General features: G+C 37.0%; 1 protein-coding gene across 11 annotated transcripts in view; it reads left to right on the forward strand.

Annotated features, from left to right (window-relative positions):
* Window positions 1-3,565, forward strand: part of LOC124152559 (multiple epidermal growth factor-like domains protein 6) — a 317,625-nt gene extending 314,060 nt beyond the window's left edge. For all 11 annotated transcript variants that reach the window (XM_048394515.1, XM_048394508.1, XM_048394506.1 and 8 more), the window contains one exon: window positions 14-3,565. The gene's annotated coding sequence lies outside the window, so the exon portion shown is untranslated. The remainder of the gene's footprint in view (window positions 1-13) is intronic.
* Window positions 3,566-8,644: the final 5,079 nt, after the last annotated feature.

Consider the following 8,644-nt stretch of genomic DNA (forward strand, 5'->3'; position numbering starts at 1 on the left):
AACGAGTCTGCAGGTTTTGTTGTGTGACATGGGTCATGATGATTGATGACGTGTGTCACATCAGAAACTTGTCACCTTCTAAAGGGGGAGTCTGTTACAGACAGATTAATCACCTGCCTTAAAATCTGTAAATCCTGGGATGATTCCGCAATTCTTTTCTCTTCTAAGCTAAGATAACAGTCCAATATATACCAGATCACAATAGACAGGCTTGAGAGATCTCACCTCATCGTCACTCTCATCTGTTCCATGTCATAGTTTATTTATTCCCTCCCCGTTTCTCTGTTCTACCTCAGCAGCAGGATGTGTCAAACTTACTCACTCACTCACTCATGGATCATGACCGCTGCCTCCCACACAAGCTTGAAATGAAGGACTAACATTGTTGGTGGTTTGGGTTTTGTAATCAGCAGTTAGTTGGTTAGCCTACAAGGGTTAAACACCCATAATGAGCCAGTGCCGTCACATAGTCTCATTGCCAGTGCCAATAATGCAGCCTAAAACATTCACTAAAACAGGATTTGTGGTTGGATGGAAAAGAGAGATCCGAGTGTGGATCCAGCATTTTTTTAAAAGGGAGGAGGCCAAAATATCAAAATCCCCTCTCTGTCAATTTACTGTCTGCAAGATACATTTGGTTTTCAAAAGGGGGGGGGGGGAGGTCCAGACCCTCTGGATTCCCCCTCTGAATCCACCCATGAAATCTTAGTGCTTTTGGAGCTGGACACCTGGATATGAGGGTGGCCACGTGCATTGGAATGTGAAAGTGAGCGCTAAGATTTGAGTTTGGGCTTTAAGAATTAACGATGGGCACTTTGATTTGAGGGTGGGCTCTAAGAATTAACGATAGGCACTTTGATTTGAGGGTGGGCTCTAAGAATTAACGATAGGCACTTTGATTTGAGGGTGGGCTCTAAGAATTAACGATAGGCACTTTGATTTGAGGGTGGGCTCTAAGAATTAACGATGGGCACTTTGATTTGAGGGTGGGCTCTAAGAATTAACGATAGGCACTTTGATTTGAGGGTGGGCACTAAGAATTAACGATGGGCACTTTGATTTAAGGATGGGCTCTAAGACTTGATGATGGGCACTTTGATTTGAGGGTGGGCTCTAAGAACTAACAATGGGCACTTTGATAAGGGACTAGGCACTTAGGTATGAGAGAGGGCACTCAGATATTAGCGCTATGTTTTTTTAATTGAAACCACAACAATTTTAGGCCATATTTCTTATTTATGAACTAAAACAGACAAAAGCACAAATGTTTTGACACATCCTTTTGAGCATCAGTTTACTTTTTTCTTTTGTTGTAGTTGTAAATTATATTGATGTAGGCATGGAGTGGGTTACACACAGCCATCAACAGGCAAGACAATGTCAGACAGATTCCAGCTAGGTTGCGATTTTCTTTTACGCTTTACGTTATTTCAGCAAATAAAACTGTTTTGTAAATTATTCCTCTGTATTGTTTCATATTCACATTTGTGCCATTAGGTTCTTGTCCTGTTTTGTTAAATAAAGCATAATAACTTTCATCCCTGTTGTCGACAGTCGCTGCTGTCACTGAGGTTCACTCAGCTCTGCTGTTGGACAACATAGCACGAAGGACTGCTGGCTTACTTGATCTTCAAACCTATTGAAATACGGTCATGCTTTTTGGCTTTTTTTAGAGATAATCTTTTGTGAAAAAAATGATTGAAATTAACATGAAAATAAAATAAAACCATTTTCATGAACCAGAATAAAATGTCAAATTTTTATATTAACTGTTCTTGAAAAAGCTTCAGCGTTTGCAATAAACTATTTAGGTAAATTGGCTTTCTTCAGAGATAATCTTTTGTGAAAAAAATGATTGAAATTAACATGAAAATAAAATAAAACCATTTTCATGAACCAGAATTAAATGTCAGATTTTTATATTAACTGTTCTTGAAATAGCTTCAGCGTTTGCAATAAACTATTTAGGTAATTTTGGCAGAACAATGACTTGTTACCGACTTAAACGTAATTGTTGCGTGTATAGTCCTTGTTGCTATTTACTAAGACATAAGCATATCACAGACATGTTGTTGATATATAAGAGATATATTGAGCCAGCTGTTGATTTAATGAAGGCGTTGGACCCAGACAGGTTGTACATATGTAGTTTATTCTGTGATTTTCGACATGGTATTCTATGGTTGCAGTACGTGTTTCCGCAAATCTGTTTTGCTCCCAGAGCAGTTAATGTCATATATTTTTTGTAGTTGGATTTATTAAATTGTTCATTACAGTATAGGAGATCCTCCCTACATCTTCATCCTTAACTATAGAAGTTGCTGTTGCAGAAACATTTGTGGTACAGTGTTATAACGTATAATTTTCCCGAAAAGTAAGTAAGACAGACGCGGAAAATGTGGAGTTAAACTGGGAATATATGATCAAGTGATGTTTCTAACACCAGAAATATGATCCCTTGATTTTACCAACTGGGAATATATGATCAAGTGATGTTTTTAACACCAGAAATATGATCCCTTGATTTTACCAACTGGGAATATATGATCCAGTGATGTTTTTAACACCAGAAATATGATCCTTTGATTTTACCAACTGGGAATATATGATCAAGTGATGTTATAAGCATTAGTAATAAGATCCCTTGATTTTACTGAACTGGGAACATGCAAGATAGAGATGAAACTAGAACTGGAAATGTATGCCCTACTTATGGATGTTAAGCTGCAGGGGTATCACTTGACGAGCGGACACAGATGTTTTGTTTATATAATTGACCGACTTCTTCGTTTGATTACATATTGTAAACTGTTGTTTGATGTTAACAGATGGTTCCATTCGGGCCAGTCTTGATAATCCATGGTGTTTTACCCCGATTCCATTGTGATAAATACCCAAGGGTGAAAAGATGGAATGGAGATTTAATACCCTAGATTAACGAGGATGGTGTTGTGTTTGATGTTCTGTCTACTAGATCCATTCTGTTCCCAGAGTGGTGCATCCATGATATTTGTACTGCAATATTTGTATTGTATCCCGTCTTGTCTGCATTAAACTTGTATAGCAAATTGTATTAATTAATTATCATATTTGTATTGTCACGTGCCATATGTTAATTCTACATATTGCATACTCACTTTGAATTATGCCATTAACATGAGTTACCATGGTTACTGTGCAATATGCAATCTTACCATTACTGGTAAACCATGTTTGTTAGAATTTTAACCCAGAATTGGATGTTCCAATATGTTGGAACATAGGTTTTGTACAGATTCAATTTTTAGGGTTTGAATTAAAACACAATTCAACATAAAAATTAACAATGGCAGTGTTTCTGCTTACAACGTGAGAACTCATCGTTAGTCCAGCTTGAGTCCTAATGTACGGAGATATATTTATTTGATGCAATATGATGTATTGTCATTACGATTACCAAGACGCTGCTTTAATTGTAGAATTCCTGTACTATACTGTGCTAGTCCTGTAGCAGCATGAGGAGGCGTAACAGCCACACCCACAATACTAGAGCCAGTGGCTAATAAATATGTTAAACATTTTCTCATTTTCTGTTTTGTCATTTTTGTGCTTGTACAGGCTACATTCACAGATGAACACTGAACTTGAAGATCACATTGAAAATATCACATATGTATTGAACTTGAATATCACATTGAAAATATCACATATGTATTGAACTTGAAGATCACATTGAAAATATCACATATGTATTGAACTTGAAGATCACATTGAAAATATTACATATGTATTGAGCTTGAAGATCACATTGAAAATATCACATATGTATTGAACTTGAAGATCACATTGAAAATATCACGTATGTATTGAACTTGAAGATGACATTGAAAATATCACATATGTATTGAACTTGAAGATCACATTGAAAATATCACATATGTATTGAACATAACATCCCATTGAAAATATTACATATGTATTGAACTTGAAGATCACATTGAAAATATCACATATGTATTGAACTTGAAGATCACATTGAAAATATCACATATGTATTGAACTTGAAGATCACATTGAAAATATCACATATGTATTGAACTTGAGGATCACATTGAAAATATCACATATGTATTGAACATGATGATGACTTTGAAAATATCACATATGTATCGAACATGAAGATCACATTGAAAATATCAAGTATGTATCGAACATGAAGATGACATTGAAAATATCACATATGTATCTAACATTAGAATGACATTGAAAATATCACATATGTATCTAACATGAAGATCACATTGAAAATATCACATATGTATTGAACTTGAAGATCACATTGAAAATATCACATATGTATTGAACTTGAAGATGACATTGAAAATATCACATATGTATTGAACTTGAAGATCACATTGAAAATATCACATATGTATTGAACTTGAGGATCACATTGAAAACATCACATATGTATCCAACATGAAGATCACATTGAAAATATCACATATGTATCCAACATGAAGATCACATTGAAAATATCACATATGTATTGAACTTGAAGATCACATTGAAAATATCACATATGTCTTGAACTTGAAGATCACAATGAAAATATCACAAATGTATTGTACTTGAAGATCACATTGAAAATATCACATATGTATTGAACATGAGGATGACTTTGAAAATATCACATATGTATCGAACATGAAGATCACATTGAAAATATCAAGTATGTATCGAACATAAAGGTGACATTGAAAATATCACATATGTATCTAACATTAAAATGACATTGAAAATATCACATATGTATCTAACATGGAGATCACATTGAAAATATCACATATGTATTGAACTTGAAGATCACATTGAAAATATCACATATGTATTGAACTTGAAGATGACATTGAAAATATCACATATGTATTGAACTTGAAGATCACATTGAAAACATCACATATGTATCCAACATGAAGATCACATTGAAAATATCACATATGTATTGAACTTGAAGATCACATTGAAAATATCACGTATGTATCGAACTTGAAGACCACATTGAAAAGATCACATATGTATCGAACTTGAAGATCACATTGAAAATATCACATATGTATTGAACTTGAAGATCACATTGAAAAGATCACGTATGTATCGAACATGAAACTGGAACAATATTCTTTGTATAAGGAACATTTCATGAACTGCCACTTCTAATTAACTGAAAATTCCATAATATTTCCTTCGATACGGTTCACACTACAGACGGAAATAGACCGTGAAATTGATGAAATCACCGTGTTTCATTTCATTCTGAAATGTAAACAATAGTTTTTTTCCAACAAACTGCAACACCACCATTCACAACAGTTACTATTTCAGGTCATCACTTTGATATATTAAATAACGATCTAAACACACCTTGTCGCAGACCTAGAAATATGATAACTGCGGATAATTGTCTCCCGCATGCAAACGAAATGATCAGCTGATCATGCTAAACAGGTCTGCTAGACGAACTATAATTGAAAAAGGCCTCCTAAAGTCGACAATGTACAGAAATAATAATGTAATTGATATTTTATTTCAGTTGATAATGCACATAATCCAGTAATATACACATATTTTTAAATATTCGCAGTTGAATAATTCATGTTCGAAAATGGGATATTTCTATATAATCTGGTACTGTTAAGTGCAACATTATTCGAGTCGGAAATATTGAAAATCAAATACAGTTTTCACTGTTTGAAGAAGAAATATCTCCGATAAATAGCAAAATCTCATCACAGGCCAAAAAGCTCATTGCTTTCGGACCAGGGGAGATTCTCTTTAATACTGAAACATTTGCAGGATAATCCCTGAAGACGCGATTTGTCATTTGTTTTTTTGTGGGTTTTTTGTTGTTGCGATTTTCGAATATTTATGTCTGAATGCGCGCAGGTAACCCTGAAGATGGGCAGGCAACACTAAGGGAGGCAACTCACCTGCCCGACTGTCTTGTTGGGTTTCAAAATTATGTTAAACACTGGCAATCAATAACAAGATAGAGATCAATGGCTGAGTTATCTATTTTATCATCCAAGTATAACATGGAAATCATAACAAATAATTATATAAATAATTAAATATACGAAAAACTCCCTACACTGTTGAAATATACGGACAGGGGGGAACCCTGTAACAGTGAGTGAGTGAGTTGGGTTTAACGCCGCTTTTAACATTATTCCAGTTATATCGCGGCGTGACAGCTTAATGTGGGAGGAAAGCCCAAAGTGATGCAGGTCTCAGACAATTACCGATTCGGTGAAACCCACGAGCACGGGTATGGTGATGACAAACCTAGAAACATAATCGGGACGAACCGGGTTTCGAACCCACAATCATAGGTTTCTAGCGTGCCCAAGGGACGCAACTCTGCACAGCGAATCGCGGCGCCTTAGACGACTGGGCCACTCGTCTGGTCACCGTAAAGGTCAGCTTCTTTCATCTGTGGTGAGGCTTCTGTCGGCGAGCCAGCTGAGACTTCTTTCGTGGCCTCTAGACAAAATAAAGATACATTAAGAAACTAATATCATGCTAATGTTAATTAATAAGCTAAGTTTGATAGGAACCTTATTCTACACTTATACGTACTTAATAAGAGAAAGATTGAAGTACCTGAAAAATAATATTGCCAAAAATTAATTACAATACAAATATTTGTCTAATAAATACATGCATAGAATGATATATCTAGATTACCGAGACCGAAACAAAAAAAACGTACCCTTTTTCATATCTGATATCCTGAGCTGGAGAAATTTGCTAATTTTCAGTAAAAGTGCAAGAAATGTAACATAACTTTGTATTGTATTGTTTGTTTGTTTGTTTGTTGTTTAACACCGCACTCAGCAATATCCCAGCTATATGACGGAGGTCTGTGAATAATCGAGTCTGGACGAGACAATCCAGTGATTGATGTCATGAGCATCGATCCACGAAATTGGGGTATGATGATAGGGAGCATGCCAGGCGCTGTCATGGAACCCCCAGGGAAAACGAAAAAGAGGACGGCCAAGAAACACCTGGCGACGGGACCTCGAGGCAGAGAGCAAGAAGATGGGACACACCTGGAAACAACTAGAGAGGGCAGCCCAGGACCGAGGACACTGGCGGACTGTTGTCGGCGGCCTATGCTTCGGGAGAAGCGATGGGCATAACTGAACTGACTGATGGAGAGCATGACCACTCGATCCCGTATTGTCGCCTCTTACGGCAAGCAAGGGTTCTGAAGACCTACTCTGTACCCGAATCGTCACGGGTCCTTCGTTTTGTAACCTTTACGTTTTACGCCTATAACTTGACATTTATTAACATAAAATCTAAAAAGAAGATAAACACACTATTTCACATTTTACATTATCATGTTACGGAAACAGATTTTTTTTAAATAAAAATTTTCTTGTCATGCTTTTCAAATGCTTATTGTTGACATGATATGGTTAAATATTGGACATACCTTGAGAACAAAGGGGCTTAGATGAGGTAAAATGTTAACACTGTTTTAAGAAGACAGTCGTCTGCAAGCTATCGTTGTTTCTCGCAGATTCTTGCCAAGCCACGCACGTGGCACACATCGATCACGGGTGATCGGCCTTCCAGTCCATCTATATTTGAGGTCCATGGTCCAGACAACGTCAGTCCGAATTTACTGATAAGACGGCGACCCTCTCAACACAGCTCTGACAATGAATGGGTTCAGGGTATTAATCATATTAAAACGAAAATATCATACCCGAAGATTTATTGATTTGGCGAGATGTCTGGATTAGCCAATAAATAAGAAATCAAACAACTTTTATTACACTTTTCAAACAAAGACCACACGATAATGATCTCCACTCCTGGCAACAATTCTTACGCTCCTGTTTTTACTGTAAACAGTTTAAATATCTTTTTAATGTTGCAAAAACTTTTTACTTTCTAAAATATTTGTGCAAAAATGATCATCCCCAACGACCGTCAGTGATCAGTGTTTGTTTGTTTGTCTGTTGTATAACGCCGCAAACAGCAATATTCCAGCTATATGGCGGTCTGTCAATAGTGGACCAAACCATCCAGTGATTGATATCATGATCCATTGGGATCACGGTAGTCGCTTCTTACGACAAGCATGGGTTGCTGAAGATCAATTCTAACCCGGATCTTCACAGGGGACATGCATGGGTTGCTGAAGACCTATTCTAACCCGGATCTTCACAGTGGACAAGCATGTGTTGCAGAAGACCTATTCCAACCGGATCTTCACAGGGGACAAGCATGTGTTGCTGAAGACCTATTCTAACCCGGATCTTCACAGGGGACAAGCATGGGTTGCTGAAGACCTATTCTAACCCGGATCTTCACAGTGCACAAGCATGTGTTGCAGAAGACCTATTCCAACCCGGATCTTCACAGGGGACAAGCATGGGTTGCTGAAGACCTATTCTAACCCGGATCTTCACAGTGGACAAGCATGGGTTGCTGAAGACCTATTCTAACCCGGATCTTCACAGGGGAAATGCATGGGTTGCTGAAGACCTATTCTAACCCGGATCTTCACAGTGCACAAGCATGTGTTGCTGAAGACCAATTCTAACCCGGATCGTCACAGGGGACAAGCATGGGTTGCTGAAGACCT

Source organism: Haliotis rufescens, unplaced genomic scaffold (genome assembly GCF_023055435.1).
Source record: "Haliotis rufescens isolate VD_foot unplaced genomic scaffold, xgHalRufe1.0.p SCAF_13, whole genome shotgun sequence".
Taxonomy (NCBI): Eukaryota; Metazoa; Mollusca; class Gastropoda; order Lepetellida; family Haliotidae; genus Haliotis; species Haliotis rufescens.